This window comes from Crotalus tigris, unplaced genomic scaffold, assembly GCF_016545835.1.
Source record: "Crotalus tigris isolate CLP2741 ecotype Arizona unplaced genomic scaffold, ASM1654583v1 scf7180000017663.5292952, whole genome shotgun sequence".
In the NCBI taxonomy this organism is placed as follows: Eukaryota; Metazoa; Chordata; class Lepidosauria; order Squamata; family Viperidae; genus Crotalus; species Crotalus tigris.
The window spans coordinates 2830218-2853519 of record NW_024096550.1 but is presented as its reverse complement, the minus strand read 5'-3'; the positions used below and the strand labels follow the sequence as shown (position 1 = coordinate 2853519).

General features: G+C 41.8%; 1 protein-coding gene across 3 annotated transcripts in view; it reads right to left on the bottom strand.

Moving 5' to 3' along the window:
• KIF20B (kinesin family member 20B) overlaps positions 1–1695 on the bottom strand; it is a 78405-nt gene extending 76710 nt beyond the window's left edge. For all 3 annotated transcript variants that reach the window (XM_039335971.1, XM_039335973.1, XM_039335974.1), the window contains exon 1: positions 1452–1695. The gene's annotated coding sequence lies outside the window, so the exon portion shown is untranslated. The remainder of the gene's footprint in view (positions 1–1451) is intronic.
• Positions 1696–23302: the final 21607 nt, after the last annotated feature.

Below are 23302 nucleotides of genomic sequence, written 5' to 3'. Positions count from 1 at the left end.
TATATGCACATTTTTTGGGTAGCACAATGTTTAAATGAAGGTGCCCTGTTTGTAAGCCTGGCGCCTTCACTTTGCTTGCTGTTGTTTTCCAAAAGGTAACAAAAGTTTTCATTAACTCTAATGTGCAGTTTATTTAGTACTTGTTTTCTAAATCTGACCTAGCAAGGGTTAACTAAATTAAAGCTGATGAGCTATTTATTTTATTAATGAAGATGGCCTCCCTAGCTCTTTGACTATGAGCTAACGCAAAGAAAACCTGGTCCTCTGTGTAATGTTAACAGTCACAGAACGAACTGCTTGGGGAAAATCATGTATATACCTGGATACAAGGCCACCGGACTTCACACAAAATGAAAGCCATGTGGTGGCAGGACTAAGGTGCTGACTTAGGGAGACCTACCCTCAGTCATAGTAACTCTTTGGCTGACCTTAGGCTGGTTCCTCTCTTGTGTTCCAACCTACCTCACTGTTCTGGAGTGAAGAAACAGCATTATGGATGTTGCCTTGAGCTTCTGTACAAAAAGTACAAACTAATCTAACAAATAATACAATACTTTACAAGGTTAAAGACCTACCAACTGCAACTGAATCACAGCACAAAAATCTGTGAGCTTATTTCTGCCTTACCCATATTGCTTTTATCTCCAGAAAGGCTTAAGTCATCTACCCCTATTCAACTGTGCCAACAGGAATACAAAACTTGTATGCTACTTAACTCTTAACACCTCTATTATTAAAGATGCATTTCTCTAACCCCCCTTTAATGTCTATTAAGTATTATCACACATTCTCTTCAAGACCACAGTGATTGGAAGCAGAGGCATAGAATCAGGGCAGGAATCAGTAGTGGGGGGAAACGTCATACTATATTGTGTTAGGTTTCTGTCAAGTAAGAGGTGGGTAGGGAGCATTTCCATTTAGCAATGAGGAAGGGGCCTTAGTGTGCAAACCTCATTAGTTTGATTTTTTATAAGTCAGTTGGTTTATAAATAACTTTATTAGGCAAAGTTAATGAGTTTGGTGCGTAGTGGTTATATTTCAGGTTAGAAACCGAAAGTCAAAGCCAGTTGGGTGACTTTGGGCCAGTGATGCTCTCTCAGCCCTAGTTAGAAAACAAGAGCAAATTACTTCTGGAAAAACTTGCCAGGAAAACTACAGGGACTCGTCCAGGGAGTCGCCATTGACTCGAAGTCCCACCCACCCCCCAAAACGGGGAAACTTAAGAGTATTATGTCGGTAATAAAGGAATTTATTTCCACAAAAGAAAATATTTCAAGATTGTAATAATATAGTTTGAAATATTCAAAACAACGCGCGTGAACCTACGGAGAGCGAGAAAAAGGTTCAGAAAAAGTTCGGACTCAGTTTTGGATTTCAAAAGACTGGACTGAACGCAATGAATCCTGGCTATATATTTCCGGGAGGTGAAAAGGAGCATTTCATTTACTTACTTCCAAATCTGTTGGAGTGACCGACGATAAAAGAGGATCGAGTCAAGAAACTGGGCTGGGGGCTCCGTTCTCCCCACCCTAGGAAGCGGAAATCACGTCCGGGATACTTTGCGTCCCATTACAATCCACCCTCCCCCGAGAAACCACGATAAAAAAATATTCTCCACCGCAATGCACGCTTCAAAACTGTGCAAAAATCAGGGTCACCGCAGACCCTATTTTCAAAGCCACCAGCGCAGCAAACTCATCACTCACTTTAAGGTTCCTGAATCGCGGCTTTTTCAAATTCAGGCGCAAAGGCTGATGGGAGCTAAACGCTTACGCCGAAAAGACTCCTGGGAAGGGTAGGTTTTTTTTTTCCTCTCCAAAACAGACGTTGAAGCAGTTCTTCTGATATATGGAGCTTTTCGTTGATTAGTGTGATAATTTTAAGGACTGGCCGGAAATTATTTTAGATAGTATATATAGAGGGGCAAAAAACGGCGTTGGACTTTAAACGGCTTTTACTGAGTGCAGTAGCAGTCCCCACACCCCCACTCACACGGACGTGTCGGTACTTGCCAGAATTCTCCGCAGGTGTTTGCACTTTGTAAGCCATTCCTATTAGGTTCTGTAGGATTTGATTCTTAGACAGGTTTTAATGCAGTGTTAACTGGGAGGCCACCTCGCGTCAGAACTTAGAAGCATCTATTCAAAGTAAATATGAAGAATTCAAGAAAGACACAAGAAAATTTCCCTTTATGTACATTTTGGGTCATTTCCCATAACATCAAACAAGCAAGTCCCATCTTGTTTCCTTTCAGTCATTTAGCATTCTCAATATTAATTTAATTAAATGAACATTGCATCAGAATCCCAGTAGGCATCTCAAAACATTGGATAGATTTCACAAATTGTGGGTTGGCCAATAAAGTTGACAGGTCTTGCTAATAGTATACTAAATTCAATACATTGTGTAACTATTGGTAAAAACAATCACTTCATCCATGGAGAAGTCAACACACATTTTAAGGAGCCACAGTACCGAAAAGAAAAGAACAACCCCACAATAGGTTAAAGCAGAGATCCCGGACTCTTCAGATCATCAACCTCATTGCGAAGTTTCAGATTGTTCATTGATCACCAAACTTTTATTTTTATTACAGCATGTCTCAACCTTGGCAACTTTAAGATGTGTAGGCTGGCTGTGGAATTCTGAATATTGGAGTCGACAAATCTTAAAGCTGCTAAGGTTAAGAAACACTTATATGAAAATGATTTAAGTACATTAAATAATAGTACTACAAATAATTATTATTGAAAAATATTCCATCAGCTAATTGCAAAAGGCTACACAGATTGCATCTGCACATATATTACACTAATAATTATGACACTCTAGATTCTTGGGAAGAAGTCAATGTGTAGGAAGGCCAATACCAGTTAAAGAACTTGGCAGCTGTGACTTCACATTGTTATGTATATGCTAATAATAGAGACAACTCAAGGCCACATGCTGGTAGCTGACCATCCAATACTGGGTAACACTTCATCTTCAGGACTAGGGACTGGCATGGAACTCTACAGAAAGCCCAAAAAATTAATTAACAATCATTTATCAGCCACTCTTTGAGCCACATATTTACTGATCCCCTTTTGACCTCCAACCATTTATTAATCCGTCAGGCAGTCCATCAACTCTTGGAGCCAACATTGACTACTTTTAGGATATCTGAGTCCTTCAATATTCTTAACTTTATCTTTACAACTGAAGGTAAAGCTATCAGGCACAGCACTCATCTCTGAATGTCACAGATGCTTATGTCTGCCTAACACTTAAATCTTGAGTTTTACTCCTCCCTGCCTGCTATCATGGATTCATCTTGGACTACACCTCCATTACTAATCATCTTACTTGTTCCTCTTTGCCTTTGTATTTCAAAAGGTTTCTTTTGCAATTTACCAACTTTGTACACTTAAGAACTTGATCTGACTGCTTTTGCCACCAAACTGGGGGGGGGGGAACACATGATCATTCAGGAACAATTTTTCACAGGCTTTAATTTCAGGAAAGTAATGTAACAGGCTTCGGGCTTCAAATGTTACACTAAGCTATGGATTACTTAATTATTGAACAACAAATAATTATGGCTGGGACTTCCGGTTTGCCATCATGGCCGCCGTGGATGCTGGAAGATGAGCTCCGTCTTCCGCGTTTGATTTTGCACCCCTAGGGGACTCTGGATTTTGCACCGCTGGGGGATTTTGTAGGGGCGACCAGCAAGGAGGGGATCCCTGGTTGATCATGGGAGGGTGGTAGCCCTTCCACTCAATCCGGGGTAGCCCTCCAAACCGACGAACGAAAGACCAGCCATTGAAATATGGCTCATCACTAGGCTGCAGACAGCCAAAGTCAAACTTACCATCAGGCACTCCAAAGCAGCACGGATGAGACTGGGTGAGATCTGAGCCTCTCTTTAATCCCAAGTTTTTTTCTCCTGCAAAGGCTGCCCAAAATATCTTTCCCCCTGTGAGAAGAGAGGGAAGGAAACTTTTATCCCACCCTCTAAGAATAGCGGCGACTGACTATCCAGGGGAGTTAAAACTCTGAAAGAATAACCTTAATCTAACTCAGACATGTCAAACACAAGGCCCAGGGGCCGGATGCGGCCTGCAAAGTGGTTTCATGTGGCCCTTGAAGCCATCCTGGAAAAAATGAGGGAATGGCCTCCGTTGCCTTGGTCCTGGCCCAGGCTGGCCGGGATCCAATGTACAATTTTATGGTGGCCATCTATGCTGTCTTAGCTCCACAAGTCCATCTGGAAACAGCGAGGAACCAACCCCTGCCGCATTGGCCACATCCCCTAGGTGCAGGCTGGGGAGGTGTCACCTTTGTGAGGAATGAAGAAATGCACCATCGCACTGGCCACTTCCAGGCGATGGTGCATGTCTTCATTCCTCATGAAGGGTGACACTTCCCCAGCTGCATTTCTTGCCTGTTTTTCTTCCTCCCTCATCTCAAATATTTTCCCACCACTCTGTACTTAGGAAAGAAGGAAGGAAAGAAGGAAAGGAGAGGGAAGGTCTGAGGGAAGTCCTACCTTAGTCCTGCCCTGCTGCCCTTTCACCATCCCCTTGCCCTCTCCTCCTGGCCTATCCTGGGGGTCTCCCGTCCTATTGCTAAGGAAGCTTTGGATACAAAGCCAGGTCTCCTCCCATGGAGAGGGAATGGGCCTCCCTCTGACTTTGCCCTTGTACCCATCATGAGCAACCTGAATAAGGAGAGCAATAATAGCAGCAACAGCCTTGAGGAGAAGGTAAGTGCAGCTCGATGTCCCCTTGAGGAAGTGGGGCTGGGCTTGGTGCTGCGGGTGCTCGGGGGCCAGGCTGGTTGTTTGACCTCTGCTACCCAGGGCTCCGGGCAATGCGCACCACCATCCACCCCCCCCTGCCTGGCCTGAGAGGAACAGTGAGGCTCCTCCAGTGGACCATGCCTTGGCACTTGCCCTGGTCCCACCCCCTTCTTCCAGAGACCCTCAGATCTGTCCCACTCCTGCCCAGGCCCCCACAGGCACTCTTGACGTGAACGATGTAGAGCTGGCCACACCCACCCAGTAGGCCACACCCACTCCATCCACACCCACCCAGTAGGCCACACCCAGCCTGACCACACCCAGCCGGCCCCCCAAGGGCAACAGCAATGCTGATGCAGCCCTCAATGAAATTGAGTTTGACACCCCTAATCTAACTAGATTTGTATGCTTCTAGAATTTGGGGACCAAAAGATTTCTTATCTGTATTGAAGATCTTGGTTTTTATTTACAAAAAAGAAATAAAATTGAAAAAAGGATTATAAAAATTTTGGACTTAAAAAACCTTAAATGGCATTGGTGACATCTTGTGGCTAAGTTTGATATTACAACTTGTTATTGTCTAAAGCAGTGGTTCTCAACCTTTTTAATGCTGCGACCCCTAACCGGTCAGAAGTCGAGGACTACTCAACTGGTGCAGCACCATTTGCAGAATGGGACTTTTGGCGGGCTCAGCAGGGCAGAGACAGCCTGGACAATTCCTATTGGCTTTTGAAAGCCAATAGAATTAGACTCTATTCAAGAGAGTCTAATTCTATTGGCTTTCAAAAGCCAATAGAATAAAAGGGAGTAGCACAGCTAAGGAAAAGAGGGAAAAAAATGGCGGACTGCATTGTTTGGTGACCCCTGTGAAATGGTCGTTTGACCCCAAATGGGGTCCCGACCCACAGGTTGAGAACCACTGGTCTAAAGGAGACTTGGCTGGAAGCCCAGTCTACAGATAAGACTTTTTCAACCTTAACAATTATCAGCTGTGAGAAACTCAGCTGTGTTCTATACTCAGTTATAAAATTATTTTCATTCTCTGACTTTAAAGCTCTTAATTTAATACATTACTGAGAGAATATGGATGAAGACCAGGAAAAGATTCTCCTTATGTTAAAAGCAATACATGAAACCATTCTTTCAGCTTGTGATGAAATAAGACGCTACAGAAAAGAACAAGTTGTCAGCCTAGATATACAAACTCAAATTTTGACTACAACTAAAGAATCAACTACACAAAACATAACAGAAGAAGTGAATCAATTAAATATTATGACAGAGGATTCAACTGACCAACAAATATCGTCAATGGAAAGTCCAGAGAAGGGACTGACAACATTGAAAATGGAAAAGAATTTCTATATAAACCAGAAGAAATTTGAGCAAGAAGAACAGACTGAAGGGAAAATAAACATACCAGGACAATTATGGGGGTCTGGAATAATACAGAGACGATTTATTAGCCCTTCCCAAAAAAATGGTGATTAGATGGTCTCTTTTATTTCAAATAATATATATAATAACAGTGGGAGATCTATTTGATGACCTAACAGCACTGACATGGAGGGTGAGATGGGAAAGGAAGAAAGCTAGAATAAGGGTGAAGAAAATTGGGGTTTTATCAGTGAGGATTTTATATTACTAATTAAAATAGAATATACTTAAATAGATAAGATTTATACTTTGAATACCAGATTTTGGTATGAATTGAGATAAAGAAAACTTTGGTCATTTAAAACTTGAAAGTATAAATACTAAAAGTTGAATTTGAATATTGATGGGAAATTAAAAATTGGGGAAAACAAATAAATAGGATATCGATTGTTTATAAAGATTGAATGTAAAAGTAATTAAGATACGTAATAAGCTAAAAATGTATTGATAAATATAATAAATATGTTTTTATTTAAGTGAGATAATAAGAACTGTATTAGCTTAAATATGAGATAGTAGAGGAAATATTTGATATTGAAATAGGGAAAATTTTGGTCATTAAATTAAAGACATTTGGAAACTAGTTGAAAATAAGAAATGTTATATTGTATTATTAACTAGATGATGTAAGATTCTGGGAAATAGAATATATTCAAATAGATAAGATGTGTATTTTGAATATTAGACTTTGTTAAGAATTGGGATAAAGAAAACTTTGGTTACCAAAAATTTGGGAATTATAAATATCAGATGTTAAATTTAAATATTGACAAGAAACTAAAAATTGGGAAAAACTAACTACAGAACATTTACTGTTTATAAAGATTGAATGTTAAAATAACTAGGATATGTATAAGCTAAAATGTATTGATAAATGTAACAATGCTATCTTTACTTAATGGATATAATAAGAATTGTATTAGTTTAAATATGAGACAGTAGATATTAAGGGAAAAGGAGAGGAAATATTTGATGTGGTAGTTTGAGATTTGTACTAAATATTTTTGCATGTTATTGAATTAACCCAGCTGCCACATTGCTTTTTAAATACTTAAATGTAAAATTAGAAAATCAATAAAATATTATAAAAAAATTAAAATAAATAATTATGGCTGGATTTCCACAACATGTTGAGCTGTAAATTAGATCAAGAAAACATTTTGAGGAGAATTACATTGTGGTTTTGTGTAAATCCAGCCACTAAGTAAGACAGCTTCCTAACTTACCTTATCTGAGAACATCTTTCCACAGAGATCTGGTAATAGGATTCAATACAAAACTACAATGTTTACCTAAGCAAAGTGGTGACGAGTAAATAATTAAAAAAGGATTTCCATTTAATTGAACCTTTGCTCTAAGCAAGCTGCATTAATTCAGCCCCTTCACCCATATTATTGGAATATAAATACAGGCTTGTTACACAGGATTGTTTTAAGGTGACGGCAATGCAAATGCATGGGAAGCACTTTGGACTCCACCCTCTCTCACAGTGCTACAAGAATATTAATAATTATTTATGTTGCACCTATTTGCATGCTGAAATGACAAAATATCCTATGTGAGTCAGAGTGGCATATCTTCGTTGGGGGATCATCTAATCCAGGGGTGTCAAACTCAATTTCATTGAGGGCCGCATCAGCATTGCGGTTGCCCTTGGGGTGGCGGGTGGGTGTGGCCAGAGTGGACGCGGCCTACTGAGTGGCATGAATGGAGTGTGTGTGACCTACTGGGTGGGCATGGCCAGCTCTACATCATTTGTGTCAAGGGTGCCTGTGGAGGCCTGGGCAGGAGTGGGACAGATCTGAGGGTCTCTGGCAGAAAGTGGTGGGACTGGGGCAAGCACCAAGGCATGGTGCATTTCTTCATTCCTCACAAAGGTTGATACCTCCCCAGCATGCACCCAGGGGGCGGGGCCAACGCAGCAGGGGCTGGTTCCTCACTGTTTCTGGACGGCCTTGTGGAGCTAAGACTGATTCCATTTCGCATAGATGGCCACCACAAAATTGCACATTGGCTCCCAGCTGGCCTGGGCCTGGTCCAAGGCAGTGGGGGCCATTCCCTCACTTTTCCAGGATGGCTTCGCAGGCCACATGAAACCACTTCGCAGGCTGCATCCGGCCCCCGGGCCTTGTGTTTGACATGTCTGATCTAATCATACCACTCTCCTGTCTGCCAATGCTGTTCTAGATGTGCTACATGAACATTTCACCCTTCCAAAATTTTCTTATTAAAATCCCCTCTTTTGACTTGAGCCAAAGGAAATTCCTATCACAATATTAAAATGGAGCCTTGTAGATTAAATGTGTCATGTAAAGGCAATGCTTAAATCGAGAGCGATTGTTATTGAGTAATATTGTGAAAAATTCTTGCCAGAAACCACATTGTTGCTACTAGAGACTCTGAATGAGCCAGTTCATTGGACTAAATCATAATGTGCGTTTGGTTTGGGCTCAGCCCTTGTGCTGGATTATGCAAAGCCACCTACTGATGGATTGTTGAACAAAAACATAATAATAATAATAATAATAATAATAATAATAATAATAATAGTAGTAGTAGTAATAGAGAAGACAGCAACAGACAGTAAGTGTAAGGACCCACCCCACTTTGCATCTTAAGAAGACAGAACTCTTGGAATAATTCTTCCAACAGGAATCCTTTATTAAGAAGAAGTGGTTGCAGGCGTGCTAGACAGGACTTGGGGTCCAAGCTCTCCCATTCAAGGTTTTAAGGGGTTCCCCAGTAGTCCCACCCAATCACCCCCCTTCCAGTGATAGTTTCAGGTATCACAATTCCACCCCCTTTTTTCTTTCTTCCGTCTGGATGGAGACTTCAGATAAACTACATGAAAGGCAATTAACCTTCTTTGTTATGGTAAGGTTCTTTGGTGCTAACTCTTTGAGGTTGCAATAAACACACATCCAGCTCCTTAGAAGTATACTGAAGGAAGTGAGGGCCATAAAGCCCCTTTGTTCTCCCCCTTCTCTCCCTCTTATGGCAGAATCCAGAGAAGGCAGAATTGGGAGTTTCTATATTTGATAATTAAAGATGAAATATAATTGGATTCTGACATCCGGCCCCTCTTAAAAATAATTTGCCAAAATTTTGTAAAAATCTTATAATCAACATTCAATAATGAAATTGGCCTATAATTCTTAGGCTCTGTAAGATCCTGATCTTCCTTCGGAATCAGTGATATAAAGGCTCTTTTCCAAGAAGGAGGAACTTGCATACCCAACAAAATACTATTAAAGAGTTCCTTTAACGGCTCTATCATTTCTTCAGATAAGATCTTATAATACCTAGAAGTCAGTCCATCTGTTCCAGGAGACTTTCCAACCTTTAACTGCTTAATAGCTAAACCAATTTCCTCCACAGTAATTAAACTATTCATCCCATTTTGTTGTTCCTCTAAAAGTCTAGGAAAATGTACTGATTGTAAATATTTATCTATATCCAAACCTCTTATATTATCACTTGAATATAATTTTCTGTAAAAGTCCAAAAAGCTTTTTCTAATCAAATCTTGCTGAAAAACCTCAGTACCTTTATATTTTACTTTCTCTATAATTCTAGCTTTCTGTTTCTTTCGTAACTGATAAGCCAACCACCTCCCAGGCTTATTCGCATTGCAAAAAGTATTATGTCTCATATACGACAGATTGGTAGCCACCTGATCTGCCATCAACATGTTAAATTGTTCCTTAAGCATCTTTATAGATACCTTTAAATTATTATCAGTAGGGTTAAGAACCAACTCTTGTTCTTTTGATTTGATCTCTTCTTCTATTTCTCTACGTCTTTGTGACCCTTTTTCCCTAAAAACTTTATTCAATTGAATCAAAATTCCCCTCATATATGCTTTACTAGCGTCCCACACCATAGACATCGATGTTCCCTTATTCATATTTATAGTAAAAAAGTCCTTTAAATGTTCTTTACACTTTTGTACGAACTCCTCCCGATTAAATAAGTTCTCATTCAATCTCCAGGATCTTCTATTCCCGTCTTCCGAATATAACTCCATCCACACAGGACTATGATCTGACAATGTTCTGGGAAAAATTTTCACCTTCCTCACTCTAGGGAGGAAGTCACTAGTAATCAAAAAAAAAATCAATCCTTGAAAATGACTGGTGTCTATCAGAATAAAAAGTAAAGTATCTATCACTTGTGTTCCTTTCTCGCCAAATATCAATAAGCTCCAGTTCTTCCTTCAAATCAAAGAAAGTCATAGGTAGTTTAGTTTGAATAAAAGTTTTAGAGGAACTTCTTTTGTCTATAGTTGGGTCTAAAACCCCATTCCAGTCACCCATCAAAATTAGGAGTAAGCAATTTAATAACATCCTTCAGGCTCAACCCTTTTTTTATCGGCTTGTGCTTTGTATGCCTGCCTAGCTTCATCTAGTGCTCTTCTAACTATTGGCCAGGTGTTTTGTAATTTTTCCATCCATTCTTTCAGTGAAGGGATCGTTGGTTCATTTGGGGTTAACTCTGGCATGGGGTTGAAACTTTGACCGTTGGCTATTTGAAAAGGAGTGTAACCTGTGCTGGAGTGGACTGCATTATTGTAGGCAACTTCTGCAAAAGGGAGTAAGTCTGCCCACTCAGTTTGCTGGAAACTAAGAAAACATCTTAAATATTGCTTAAGTACGGAGTTCATTTTTTCAGCCGCTCCATTTCCTTGTGGGTGGTGGCTAGATGTCAGTCCCTGAGTGGTTCCTAAGAGGGACAAAAATTCCTTCCAAAATGCAGACGTAAATTGCACCCCCCTGTCAGAGATGATGCGTTGGGGTGCCCCATGCAATCTGTAAATGTGTTGGATGAAAAGTTTTGCTAAGGCTTTTGCAGTGGGAATCTTTTGGCAAGGGATAAAGTGCACCTGTTTGGAAAACAAGTCCGTGACCGTCCAGACCACAGTATTCCCATTGCTTTCTGGCAATTCCACTATAAAATCCATGGCTATTTCTCTCCAGGGGGCTGAGGGACTTGCCACTGTTTGCAATAGTCCTGGCAATTTCCCTTGCAACCTCTTTGCCGTGGCACATTTTGGACAACTGGCTACATAACTTTCTATGTCCTTTTTCATGGATGGCCACCAAAATTGTCGTTTAATTAAATGTAAAGTTTTTACAAATCCAAAATGCCCTGCTGATTTTGTGTCATGGCAAAGCTGCATGAAAGTGACTCTTTGAGTTGTTGGTATATATAATTTTTCCCCTACCCAAGGCAACCCGTCTTTCATTGTGCACACATTTTTGTTTTTCTGGAACCATTCATCTGTTTCCAAAATTTTCTGAATTCAATTCCAGTTTGGCTGTCCAGTTGTGGTTTTAATTTGGCTTGGGTTCTTGTGGTTACTGGTGCTGCCAGTTGTGACTCTGCCATTATTGGTCTAGAGTCTGTGGTTCGTGCGCTGTTATATTGGGGCATGCGAAATAGTGCATCTGCCAGGAAGTTCTTTCTTCCTGGTAAATGCTTGAGCTTAAATTGGAACTGGTGAAAATGCTGGGACCAGCGGGCGTGTTTGGGATTGAGTTTCCTGGACGTTTTCAGGGCTTCCAAATTTTTGTGATCAGTCCACACCTGGAAGGGGATTTTGTTGCCTTCCAGGAATTGTCGCCACGTGAGTAATGCCCAACATATCCCATAAGCCTCCTTCTCCCATACGGGCCAGCGCTGTTCTGTTTCCGTGAGTTTCTTGGATGTATATGCACAGGGTTGCAATACTCCTTCATTGTTTTCTTGTAATAGAACAGCCCCCACTGCCACATCACTTGCATCTGCCTGTATTACGAAGGGCTTGTCCATGTCTGGGTGCCTTAGTACTGGTTCGGCAGAAAAAAGTCTCTTTAGTCTCTCAAACGCTGCTTGGCACTCCATTGTCCATGTTAGTGGCTGGCTAGGTTTTACTGAGGATGCTCCCTTCGTTTTTAGCAAGTTAGTGAGGGGCAAGGCTATCTGGGCAAATGAGGGGATGAATTGGCGGTAAAAGTTTGCAAAGCCCAGGAAGCTTTGTAGTTGCTTTCTTGTGCGGGGTGGTGCCCAATCTAATACTGCTTTGACTTTCTCTGGGTCCATTTCAATGCCCTGGGGGGATATGCGATAACCTAGGTAGTCTATCCTTTCCTGGTGGAATTCGCATTTTGAGAGTTTGGCATATAGGTGGGTGGCTCGCAGCTTCTTTAAAACTGCTCTGACAAGGTTGACGTGTTCCTCTTTTGTTTCAGTAAAGATAAGAATGTCGTCCAAGTAAACAAGGACCCCCTTAAACAGGTGCTCCCTTAGAACGTCATTGATTAATTGCATAAAGACTGCAGGGCCCCCTTGTAATCCAAATGGCAAGACTTTGAATTGATAGCACCCCATGGGGCAGTTAAATGCAGTCTTCCATTCGTCCCCTTCCTTAATTCTCACGCGATAGTAAGCTTCCCTTAGGTCTAGTTTAGAAAAAAATTTCCCTTTCGATAGGTGTGACAGCATGTCTTTCATGAGGGGCAGCGGGTATAGGTTGCTTTCACTGATTGTATTCAGGGCCCTATAATCCACGCATAAACGTAAAGAGCCATCCTTCTTCTCTCTAAAAAGGACCGGGGCAGCCACTTTAGGCTTGGCTGGCTCAATGAAACCTCTCTCTAGGTTTTTTTTTATAAATCTTTCCATTTTCTCCTTCTCCTTTGGGTTCATGGAGTATAATCTGGGCTTCGGGAGTTTTGCCCCAGGCTTGAATTCAATGGTACAGTCTGTGGGTCGGTGGGGGGGGGGAGCTCATTCGCCCTTTCCTCACTGAAGACTTCAGCAAGGTCTCTATATTCCTCTGGTATTTCTGTTAATCCTTTTTCCTCTCCTATGGATGCTTTTTCTATTCTTGATTCTGGTAGCCTCCCTTGGGGTTTTAAGTCCATAGGGTCCCCCTTCGGGAATTTGATTTCTGTCGTCCTCCAATTTACCCAGGGGTTCCATTTTTTCAACCATTCCATCCCTAGAATCATTGGGCATTCCATACCTGGGGTCACCACAAACGTTATGTCCTCTTCATGTTCGCCCAGGGAGAGGTGTATTGGTAGAGTGGCTAGGGTAGCTGGCACCCCCCCTGCTATGGATCCGTCTAACTGGCCAAATGAGATTGGTTGTTCCAGTCTCCTGGATGGGATGCCCAGATTCCCCACTAGTGTTGGGCTAATGAGGCAGCGGGTGCAGCCAGAGTCTATTAAGGCTTTCACCTTCACAGCTTCGGGCATGGGGGGGATTAATATAGTCACTGTTTTGAAGATGGGTGTGATGCATCCACTTACCAGGGGTTCGCCCTCCGAGCTGTCATCTGAGGCATCCACCGGCCCTGTGGTGTAGGCTGGAGTTCTTTCCCCCTGATGAGCAGAGGTGGGGGGTTCCGCAATTTCCATCATTCTCATGGCAGTTTCTTTTGGCTTAGCTGAAGACTTTCCAGATTTGTTGATTGGGGATCTGTCTGGATTGTGCTGGGGGGCTTTGGAGCGGCATTCTACAGCTCGATGCCCTTCTCTTCCGCACTTGAAACACCCCATTTGCTTCTTGGCTGTAGCCGATGATTTCACCGGTTCGTGCGTCAGCTCAGGCAGGGGGCGGCTCCATTGTTTTCCTCGGCGGTGCCTCTTCAATATGTCGATCTCTGCTTCCTCTGCCAAGACGTACCATTCCTCAAGTCGGTGTGGGTCCCCTCGGGGCAGGCAAGCGTCATATAGATCATAATTTAGTCCGTCTTTGAAATGGCTAAGGAGGATGTCTTCTGGCCAATTCAGTTTGCTGGCAATGGCCCGGAATTCTTGTGTATATTCAGCCACCGGGCGTTTGCCTTGCCTCATCGTTTTTATCCTTTCACGGGCTTTGCGATCAGCCAGGGGGTCTTCAAATCGTCTTCTCAAAGAGGACATGAAACGGTTGAAGTTACTGAGTTCTGGGGCATTGGAGTCATGCAAGTTCACTACCCAATCTGCAGCCGGTCCATCCAGAGCAGATTGCACGATCCGGATGCGAGCTTTGTTGCTGGGAATGTCCTGCCCGTATTCCTCCATGTAGCTGAGGACTTGGGTTAGGAAAAACCCCAAGCGTGTTGGCTCCCCTTTGAATTTCACCTCCAACGGTGGACGTCTTGGAATGGATTGGTGCCTCCGTTGTTGGTGGTAGTGTCTTCCGTCCAGATTGCCATCTGTGGTCTGGTAGGGGGTGGGGGCTACTGGATCAGTAGATGTCCCTGGGTTTGCACGTTCCACGTCCCCCTCGGTGTCTGTCCCTTTGCGGCTCCAGGAGCTGGGGCGGCCGTAGGGCTCAGGATTCTCCTCTCCTAGGGAGCTGAGAGTTCTCTTCATCAGGTCAACAGCTTTCTCTAGGATCCAGTCTGAGTACGGTGCCCAGCTTCCTCCCTCTTCACTTGCGTGCAGGGATTTCTCCATCTCCTGCTTCCATTCTGGTTGCTTGGTCCCCGTCTCAGGGTCACCTTTCTTGATTCCTTTCCCCACTCACTTTTCTTTCCAACGCCCATTGACCAGCGAGGCTTGTGGTCCCGTGTCTCCACCACTTCTTCCCCTGAGGAATCTGACCTCTCGGATCCCAACATCTGGCAAGGTTCCAACTGGGTCAGCGGCTCTCTTTCCAGGGAATTTTCCCCCTCTCTTGCTCCATTGTCTGACATGGTTAATTTTTGCAAAATCCCCCGGCAAGGTTCTCCCTTCCAGGTGGATTAATTTTGCAAGTCCTGTCTAATGTAAGGACCCACCCCACTTTGCATCTTAAGAAGACAGAACTCTTGGAATAATTCTTCCAACAGGAATCCTTTATTAAGGAGAAGTGGTTGCAGGCGTGCTAGACAGGACTTGGGGTCCAAGCTCTCCCATTCAAGGTTTTAAGGGGTTCCCCAGCAGTCCCACCCAATCACCCCCCCTTCCAGTGATAGTTTCAGGCATCACAATTCCACCCCTTTGCTCCTTTCTTCCGTCTGTATGGAGACTTCAGATAAACTACATGAAAGGTAAATAGCTCTCTTTGTCATGGTAAGGTTCTTTGATGCTAGTTACATTCAAAGTCTTTCTTTGATGTTGCAATAAACAGATTCAATTCCTTAGAAGTATACTGAAGGAAGTGAGGACCATAAAGTCCCTTTGTTCTCCCCCTTCTCTCCCTCTTATGGCAGAATCCAGAGAAGGCAGAATTGGGGTTTTCTATATTTGATGATTAAAGATGAAATATAATTGGATTCTGACAGTAAGTGCTGCCTATGCAAAGAAGCTGAAGAAACTGGACCACCTGGTAAGCTGCTGCAAGAAGATCGCACAGACTGACTACAAACAATGGCATGACAAAGTAGCAACAATGGTGCATTGGAAGATCTGCAAGAAATACATTTGCCTGCAAACAAGAACTGGTGAGATCATAAAATAGAGAAAGTCATAGAAAATGACACACACACAAACACAGAGTTTACCATATTGCCACAATGATGAAAAAATGACATGCACACAGTATAAACTAGCACTGTGATCTCACTGTGTGCATGTCATTTTTTCATCATTGTGGCAATACGGTAAACTGTGTGTGTGTGTGTGTGTATTTGTAAAAAAGGGGACATACTGATCTCCAGGACGGAAAGTATATTTCGCACTGAGCTTTCGTTAGCCACTACTAACATTATCAAAAAGTAAGCCAACATTAGAGAGACATTGTTTTTATAGCCCTTTAGCTATCAATAATTTAGCCATCAAATATGTGATAGGTCCATCGGTTCGCTGCCCACATATACAGTAATTGGATGTGTCATGCCCATCTCAGCTGTATTGGTTGATATATGCATAGCTCTCATCGTTTGTTTTCTGCTGCCTGCTTCCTAAGTTGTGGGCACCCATCCTGTGATGTCAAACCGCTGGGCATCATCTCACAATCGCTCTCCCTATTACGGTCCGGTGTGTTATTGCCACCTCGTGCAGTTGATTCAATTAGTGGCCCCCGCAGTTGCACTCGCAGCATCAGTCGTGCTAGTTTGTTTTGATCTCGTAACTGGTCCAATCTGTCCCTCTGTGTCACTGATTATCATGGCCCCCGATTGTTCAACTGTATCAGTCAATCCATGGCAAGGATCCTTTGCCATCTCTCTGTGGTTCACTAGGCTGTCCTGAGTGTCCACAAGAGAGGGGGGAGGAAGAGGGGGTAGTTGTTGATTCTCACGTATCGGCCTCTAATGCGATTTTCCATGGTGTCGTAGTGCCTGATAGGTGGGTAGCAGATCAATGTGCCGGTTAATTGAGTTCTGATCGGATAACCAGGCTTCCTTCAATAGGTGACCACTCTTTGTGGAATCCTGGGCAATAACCTCGGCCTCTGTGAAATTAAATGTATGATTGTTTTCGACCATATGCATCCAATTCTGAGACCGGTGTTCGTTCTGCCGGACTGCCATCTCATGTGCATGTATCCTTGCTTGCAGGAGCTTCGTGCTTTCACCGACATAATTACCTGTGCAATCATTGCAATTGATCCGGTAGACCACCGATGACGTTTCTCCTTTGGGCAAGGGTTCCTTGGGGTGCATCACCTTTGTTCGTAAGGTCTGATTGGGTTTGTGTGCCACCTTAATGCCGTGGGCAGACAGTATATGCGCAGCTGCCTCAGATACCCTACTGATGTATGGGAGTGCCATCCAAGTTGAGGTTTCAGTTGCGTCATCCATGGGTCGCAGTTCGCGGCGCCGGTTGCATCGTTGGACAAAATCCATCGAATATCCATTCTGTATGCGTACATGTAAAGGTGTGTCCATTCCTTGGACTTCGCCACTAACGTGCTACAATGGGTATCAATTATATTAAACAACACACGGATGCAGCTGATCTTGTGAGCTGTGGGATGGTTGCTGTCATTGTGTAAGATGTGATCAGTATTCGTGGCTTTACGGTAGACATTTCTAGAAAGACTCCCGTCAGATTCACGACTGATCAGTATATCCAGGAATACCAAAGTATTATCAGTCTCCTCCTCTATTATAAACTGGATGTCTGGGTAGATAGAATTAAGTGTCCCCATGAACCCAGTTTTATCTTGGCGTTTAATGATAACAAAAGTGTCATCCACATATCTCGCCCAAAATTTAGGTTTGTAGTTTTTCATCGCTTCCTGTTCCAATTTTTGTAGGACCACTTCAGTGATCACCCCCGAGATTGGAGATCCCATGGGCGTGCCCTTTATCTGCTCTTATTTATCTCCATCAAATATGAAATAGGTTTTAAGGCAAAAATTCAATAATTGGAGAATATATATATATATATATATATATATATATATATATATATATATATATATCCTCACAAGGAACGCAAAGGCTCAGCAAAATATATCAGTAAACAGAGAGCAAATGCACATACTTTGCTGACTTTCCAGAATCTAAGCACTGTTAAAATGGGGGCCAGCATCAGGAAGCAGCCGGGTCTTAAAAGTTGTAAGGAATATAGGCCATCTGCATCACAGTTAGTACAAAATTAGAAGTGATGAGTAGCTGCTGCCTGGCTGACTCATACTCTCGGGGAATTAATTAAAAAGCTAAGTGACTTTAAAGCTGACAGGTATTGGTGGTTGTTTTCCTGCATTTTTCTAAGACAGCTGTTGCAAGTTAGCATCCTTGGGGTTCACAAATTATATTTGTGAACTGCTGGCTTATATTCACTTAAATATGAGCCAGCAGTGTGCTGCAGCTGCCAAAAAGGCCAACACAGTGCTGGGCTGTATTAACAGAGGGATAGAATCAAGATCACGTGAAGTATTAATACCACTTTACAATGCCTTGGTAAGACCACACTTGGAATACTGCATCCAGTTTTGGTCACCACGATGTAAAAAAAGATGTTGAGACTCTAGAAAGAGTAGAGAGAAGAGCAACAAAGATGATTAGGGGACTGGAGGGTAAAGCATACAAGGAAAGGCTGCTGGAATTGGGTATGTCTGGTTTAATGAAGAGAAGGACGAGGGGGGACATGATAGCAGTATTCCAGTATCTCAAGGGCTGCCACAAAGAAGAGGGAGTCAAGCTATTTTCCAAGGTGCCTGAAGGTAGGACAAGAAGCAATGGATGGAAACTAACCAAGGAGAGAAGCAACCTAGAACTAAGGAGAAACTTCCTGACAATGAGAACAATTAACCAGTGGAACAATCTGCCTCCAGAAGTGGTGAATGCTCCAACACTGGAAGTTTTTGGGAAGAGACTGGACAGCCATTTATCTGAAATGGTATAGGGTTTCCTGCCTGAGCAGGGGGTTGGACTAGATGACCTCCAAGGTCCCTTCCAACTTTATTATTATTATTATTATTATTATTATTATTATTATTATTATTATTATTATTATTATTATTATTATTACCTAGACTGCTGAGATGCAAAAATCCTTGTTGATTTGATGGGGGGGGGGAAGCTCTCTAGACAATTTCTGCCAGTTGTCTCATTCTGTTGTACTACTTTCTTTTTTTTTCTTGTTCTTAGTTCTTAGTCCATTATTTATAAAAAGGTATGTTTTCTGAAGATGTGCTTTTGTGATTCTTTTTCTCCAGGACATATGTCCATTTTTGACAAGGATTGTGGGAGATACATTCACAACTCCTCCTGAAATATTCATTGCTGGTGATTTCATTAGTAGAATTTAAAAAGGAGCCAATTCTCATTGACTTCCCTGCCTTTTCTGTCCAAACTGTTCCCATTTTTTTTCTTACTATTGTTCACCACGGTCCAGTTTCTCTTTGGGGAAACTATGGTTCCTTCTTAAGAGAATTCAGTCCAGAGTATGAAAACATTCCGTCCCATAATAGTTGTATATAGAGGCCCTCTCTTATAGCCATCTCCCTTATTTGCTCTTCCAAGCCTTGAATGATTTGGGATCAGAACTATTTCAATGCATGTCCCCTCCTTTATGCACTGCACCTGTCCAGGCATTTTTGGAGAGCCTTTTCTGGATGACTATATCAAATAAAATAAAGAAGAGGTTCCTTTTCAGTGGTCAATCTAGCTTCTGGACTGCCTTATCTTTTTCAGCCCCAATCATTCTTCTATAATTGATTTGAAATGGTTTTCATCTTGATCCATAAATAATAAAAATAAATAGATGATCTGAAGTGTCAGAATTCTATTGGTGTACAGGTGGTCCTTGACATACAAACACAATTTGTATGTGGAATTTTGGTCATATGTTGTTGTGTAGAACCGAACAGAACACAATAGGAATAGAGCTGGAAGGGACCTTGGAGGTCTTCCAGTCCAGCCCGCTGCTCAAGCAGGAGAACTTATACTATCTCAGAAATTACCATAATCCCAGCTCTCCCTGTTGCAGGATGTTAAGTGACCGCAGGGGGACCTAAGGGATTGGGGAAGGCCTAACATCCACCAACACATGGAAACTTGCCACGGGTCAGGAGGCTCAGTCAGCTTGGCCTGCAGACCTCCTCCTTTCCCCCATCCCCTCCCCAGAGATACCTGGGTTTTTTTTCTGCCCCTCCACACCTGGGCCCACTTACCTTTCCCTTTCTCTGTTGACAGGTGCACCCAGCTAATGGCTAGAAAGCTAGCAAAGGCAATCTTTCTCAAGGCTGGCTAGGAACAAGAAGGCAGCCAGCAAAATTCCTGTTGCAAATCATGGTCATATGTCTGTGGGATGCTTGTCATAAATGAAGCTGGTTGCCAAGCACCCAAAATGTGATCATATAATTTGAAGTCCATTGTAAGTTTGAGCAGTTATTTATTTATATTTCATATTTCTGTCCATCTCCCCCACTACAAGTAGTCCTACAATGAAGCCTAATATTTCTGTGACTAAGCAGAACATTTGGCAAGTGCATTTTGCCCCATTGTATGACCTTCCTTGCCACAGTTGCTAAGTGAATCACTGCAGTTGTTAACTTAATAGCCTAGTGGTTAAATGAATCTGGCTTCCCCGTTGACTTAGTAGGTAAGAAGGTTGCAAAAGGTGATCCCGGGACACCGCAACCATCATAAATATGAGTCAGTTGCTAAGCATTTGAATTTTGATCATGTGACCATGGAGAGGCTGCAATGGTCGTAAGTGTGAAAAATGGTCATAAGTCACTTTTTTCAGTGCTGTTGTAACTTTGAACAGTCACCAAATGAACTGTTGTAAGTCGAGGACTACCTGTGTCAAGCAAGACCTACTTGTAATGTGGTGGAAAAATAATGGAATAAAGCTGAAAACTCTTCCCTCCTCCCCTTGCCTCTTTTTCTGCCCAATCCCTGCTGCCTCTATTGTTTCAAACTCTTTTCCCCATTCCCCTCTGGCGTTTTCTGATCTCCCACTTGCATATGTGAAATAGGATCAGCCCCAGAATGATATATGTCCAAGAATGATCATGCCAAAATAGCTCCTTTAATCCTAAGAACAATGAGGAAGCCCTCAACTGTATACTTTAAGGTTCAGCTAGGGCAGGGGTGGGGAACCTTGGCTCTTTTATGACTTGTGGACTTCAACTCCCAGAATGGCTCAGGAATTCTGGGAGTTGAAGTCCACAAGTCATAAAAGAGCCAAGGTTCCCCACCCCTGAGCTAGGAGGTAAGCTTAACAAGGAAGCTGTTCTTACATTCAGGACAAGTAGGTACATGTGCATTTAAATACCTTCAGTGGTGGGATTCAGCCAGTTTGCACCAGTTCGGCAAAACCGGTAGCTAATTTTTTGTTGCCCAGGCCCAGAATGGACTTCCGGAAGTGGCATCCAAACAGAGAACTGGTTGTTCACCTATTTCAATCCCACCACTGCTTAGTTTTAATAGGATGTGGGACTGGCAATCATAGGTTTATGCTAAGAAAGAATTTGTATCTATTATTTTTAATGTATTATATTAATGTATTTTTGTTTATTAATTTAGAAACAGCCCATGTCCCCCACAAAGGGACTTTGGCTGGTGTACAAATAAACTGTTAAAACAATAAAAACTGAACATTTAAAAATTTAAAAAAGGAGCAAGTATAGTTGAAAATTGGCATTAAAAGTTAATTAAAAGGTAGGGGGAGGACCTTCAAGGCACTCTACAGCCCCAGGCTGTGTGCTCCTCAATGGGCCCAAAGTAGATGGTGGGATGCATTGAATACTATATATATGCCTGTCAGTTGCAACAACTAAAAGTACAGAATGTGCCACATAACACGCTGAAAGCCAAAATTTAAAATCTATATTATAATAACTAATAAATCTTGGTGAAAGCAGTAGATATTTATAATTTTCCTAAATACTGAAAGACTGGGATGTGTGGCAGCCACGCCAGAGAAATCCAGTAACCAAATATTTGACCTGGGGTACCTCAAGGCTGACATCACTGGAAAATTACATGACCTTTGGTAGCCATATGGACCAAACATGGAAATCTTTAAGTTGCCTGGAGGTTTGGAAAAGGGTGAGGTACTCACATGGATCATTACTATTATCAGAAGAATTATGGGAGTAGTAGATAACTTTGATAACAACCATAGTAGTAGCTAGAAATAATATTGGTAATTATTATGCTGCTGCAAGATTTATAGGCATGGCCAAATTTTATTAATGGTACTAACAGACAGTGAATTTAATTAACAGCTACACATCAAAACAAAGGGTTGCCTCAGCTATTACTTAGTTATTATGTTGTAATAAATGCAGATATTGCAAGCAGATGGGTTGACTGGGGCTCACAGCAAAGCTCTACCAGTTGAACTTGTTTACAATTTGTGTTTTACTTTGACAAAGAATGTCTGTAAGGCATCCAAAACAACTTTGAACATAGCCAGCAAAAATCTCAGCACTGAACAGAGAAAAAAAAATACTGCCTTGGTCTCAAGGACTGTACAGTGTATTTCTCTGTCCAAAGCTTACTGGAAGAACATGCACAAGGACAAACACAGAACATTCCATTAATTGTCTTATGCATATTACAGACTTTCTCAATGGGGATTGGTTAATTTTTTTAAATAAAATAATACAGAAGAAAAAAGATTCCTGTATTGGATTCTTTTTCTGGGCTTGTCCTTGTAAGCCTAAAGTTTCCATTGTCTCCCTGATTTTGTTCAATCTGTCTGGAAGTGGTGATCATCCAGAATATCTGATGAATACCAGATTAAGGTCACCATAAAACATGGGCTAGATTCACACATTATGCTAAACCATAAAATAGTTTATAGAGGTTTTGCTCAATGCTTTATAGCTTAGCACGCTATGAATACAGCCAGTTTTGTCCTTATTTAAACTGTGGCTATCAAACTGTGTTTTTGAACAATATGAAAACCTGATCATAAAGTTTGCTGTTAAATTCTAGGAATAATTCACCAAAGTATTTGAGTTATGCTATTGTTTCATGGAGAACTAGAAATTCCTGAACAACTGCTTTATAGCTCTTGGGAACTTTTGCAATGACAGTTTTAGAGCACTGAATGAGTCTCCTTTAATTTGTAATGAACTAAGTTTTAAATGCAAGTTTAAGGAATTAAAAATGTTTTTTAATAACCAGCAAAAGACTGATTAGAACTGATTTGAAAATTACAAACTGATTAACGATCCAGATGATTTGAAACAAGATTTTGAAATTAATTATGTGATCTTTCCCATGGGAAAATGCTGTTGTTTTGAATTCTTTTTTTTTAAAAAAAAAAGTCAAGACTTTTAAAATTGGAAACTGGAGGAAATATGACTGAACTAAATATGACAATTAAAAGAGAACACTTAAATTTGGTTTATTAATATAGAATGGAGCAAAATAACATCAGATATATTTAAGGATATTTATAAACAGTGGACCCGGAAGTTAATTTTAAAAGATTCTGCCATTATAGATAGACTATGTTTAAAAGATGTTATGGAAGAGGAACAAGTTTTACCCAAGAAGACTGAGACTGATTGGGGAGTTTAAAAGAGACAGACCAGAAGAATGATGTGGTAACAGATGCTAATGTTGGAGAGACACTGAGTGAGTCAGGGAGAAGTCAAGTGGGGATTTAATCTGGAATATCTACATAGGCACAAACAGGCAAGGTCCAACACCCCCCCCCCACACACACAATGCTGTTGAACCTTATCTAGTCTGGCCCACATGCAGACTGCTAG